Raw genomic sequence first — 3,231 nt, forward strand, 5'->3', positions numbered from 1 at the left:
ATAGAGAAACGAAGTGGGGGGAGAAACACGAGGATGACTTCATTCATAGGTAAGAGTAGCGGTGAATTTGAGCACTGTCTCGTCGATTGTGTGGGAAACGGTCTGAATGAGAGCATGGCCCTGAGCATTGTGGAACACACCACTTCCTCCCACCACTGCGATCTTCCTCTCTTCTAATGCCATGTCGTCTTTGCCCGAGAATTCAATGCTGCTGCCTCCGTATTCAGAACCTTCAAATTTGGCTGTAAAAGCGAGCAACATTGTGTTGAGATCTCCCTCTTCAGCAGGGGTGGGCAAGTGATAATAATACCCCTCTCCTTTTCCAAGCACGGCAGAGGAGTGAAGATCGGGCCCTTCTGTCAACGTGTCCTCAATCGCTATCACATTATTCAAGGCTCCCCCGAAAGGATTCTGAGGGTTTAGACCGCCATTGATAATATTTGTGTTGGGAAAAGAGTTCTGAAGTCCTAAGCCAGGGATGAGAGAGCCTAAGCCTTGCGCTCCTCCATTTACATTGTTCAGCCCGCCGTTAACAATGTTTGTGTTGGGGAAGGAATTCTGGAAGCCAAAGCCCTGCCCTCCTCCAATGGTGAAAGGAGAATTGTTGATGGCTCCACTTGGAATGGTTAGCGGGAGAGGGCCATTCCCATTCCCATTCCCAATGCCGTTGAAGTTGATGTTGTTTCCAAACTGGTTTGGCAAGCCACTACCTTGATGAACTCCTTCCCTTGAATGGTGCATAAAGAAGGTGATGGTCTTTGGTGGACTTGAAGATTCTTCTTCTGCTGGTGGACTCTCTCTATCGGTCAATAATTTTCTACTTGCACTCACATAACTACCCCACACAACGAGAAGCATCAGAAAAAGAAGCTCATTAGTCCTCGATGCCATTCTCTTCTCCAAATAATTCCAATTTCTTCTAGCAAGCTGAATGAAGCGAGCTGATTGTAAAATGAACACGTACAAGTCTGTATATATACAGATGCGATAAGTTGAACTGGTTAGATACTCAATTTACCCGCTTTCCAATAAACAATGCAAATGCCCGCCGTGCCTTTCATCATCGCTCCACTGATTATTCGCAGGGTGACATCATTTCTCCGTGTATGGTTTTGGTTGCCTGACGCATAATTATCTTCGCTTCACCTGATTGCTGAAACCTAATCTCTCATTCCTCCCACCGGCTCATGCAACCAAAGTGTTAGCTGAAAGCAATCGTAAGACTCCTTACCCTTTCCATTAAAATTAATATTGGGTTTCTCCTTTTGTTTTACCAAGCTAATAACTTCCTGAACTTTTATCTTTTTTTTCCTTCCCAAAAACCGTTTAACCTCTAAATAATTTATGGCTAAGAGTAGATAGGCGTAAACTCATCCTTTTGGTTCGAAGGTAACTTTCGTTTACTTTTGATATTATCTTATTTAATGGACTCATTATGATTTAAATTTTAAAATTTAGATTTTGATGGAGCTATTTTCTTTTAGATTTGAATTAATTGGAAAGAGGGTTCATAAGGGTTTGTCATAGGAATCATTAGCAAAACAAGAGCTGCAATGTAGCTTGAGTCCCAACTTTTGCTATGCTGAAATAGTAATGAAGAGTTGATTATTTAGATTACTTCTTACCTTGGACTGATTGAAAGTTGTTTAACTTTTTATTATTATCCATATAACTAGAGATGCATTTAGGTAATAGGGGAAGAATTTCACATAAGTCCAATTAATGATAATGAGAAAGGAAAATTTATATGAAAAATCAAGAATAAGAGTGAGCAAAGAGCTTGACATAATCAAATAAATCAATCCTACCTAGACTAACTTGGAACATAGTGAGAACTATATCCACATAAATGTAAGGTTGCTCCATGTTTCCCCCTTCTAGTAAATATTCATCAAATCAACTACTGTAATTGAAGCCTTCAAAGGCTTTTGAGTCCACAAAAAATCTAGATATGAAGAATTCCATGGGAAACACTCTTCTTGACATGTTTCTCTTCAATGGTTATTTGATGTTTGGCTTCTTTAGAAAAAAATAGATTTGTAGTTGAGCTTGAGTAAAGCCATGGATGATCAAAATGAGAATATAGAAAGAGATCTAGAACATGCTTCTAAGAAAATAAATAAAAATCTTAAGTTTCCTATGTTAGCATCTGATCATAAACTATTAATTCATCATATTAATGACTATATGATTGTAGATATTGATTCTTAAGACAATCACTATAAAATGGTTCTACCGAGCACAGAGTACAAGATGTTCCTATTTATGAAAACATGTCAAATTTGAAGCAAGAGCCAATCTATCTACCAATTCTAACAACACAAATGAGAAACTATGGCAGAATCACAAATGACAAACTATTGCAGAATACTAGTCACCATGAGATGATAATGCCTCTTGATGGATGTAAATTGGTAGGATTTTCATCTACCAGTTATAGGCTAGAACCTCAAAAAAGTAAGCCAAAAAGAAAAACATCAATGATTTGTAAAACCAATGAAGAAGTTAAAAGCCAAGGAATGACTCAAATTGTAGAAGAACACAACGAAAGAAAGAAAATGAATGAGAATTAGATTGGTTTGATGTCCCTCATTCTTGGATCCTCTGTTTAAAGGATATGTTTCAACATCCCATGTACATATAACTTGAATTGAATACTATCATTCAAGAAGTTGCATTCATCCCCTAGTTTCACTATCTAAATGCATCAATTTACATCCCATTATTATAGCAAAGACAAATTATTTTTTATTGAATGAATCCAGATTCTTTGCACCTTATCTTTTACCATCAAAATTAGGGAATTATTTCATTGGATGCTCCAAGCTTTGCATAGTATATGTGTATATTTCTGGTAATCCCAAGGCGTTGAGAAGATCATAAGAGATTTATAAGACTAAAAAGACTTCCATTGGTGGAGATAGATGGACATGAAAAATCACCTAGAAAATTTCATGGAATCTAGAGGATAAATCCCTTCAAGCTTGAATTCATGGTAGATCAAATTTGAGGAAGCAAACTGTGAAAATACTTGGCCTACTTTTTTCTACTAAATTGAATAAGTTCATCATATTAATTTACAAAATTCTGTTGTGTAATCTATAAGAAAATGCCTACCTATCGAGTATCTCACGATGTGTGGTCTCTTAAATTATCTAATTGATTAATGAATATAATGTGTATTCTTAAGAATATCAACCAATATTTCCCATTTCCTTACTGAAAATTAAA

General features: G+C 36.7%; 1 pseudogene; it reads left to right on the forward strand.

Moving 5' to 3' along the window:
- The first annotated feature begins 1,864 nt into the window (after positions 1-1,864).
- Positions 1,865-2,573, forward strand: LOC149531040 (uncharacterized; annotated as a pseudogene).
- The last annotated feature ends 658 nt before the right edge of the window (positions 2,574-3,231 follow it).

The sequence above is a fragment of the Cupressus sempervirens genome, chromosome 11, assembly GCF_028749045.1.
Source record: "Cupressus sempervirens isolate cs-2001-9-10 chromosome 11, ASM2874904v1, whole genome shotgun sequence".
NCBI lineage: Eukaryota > Viridiplantae > Streptophyta > Pinopsida > Cupressales > Cupressaceae > Cupressus > Cupressus sempervirens.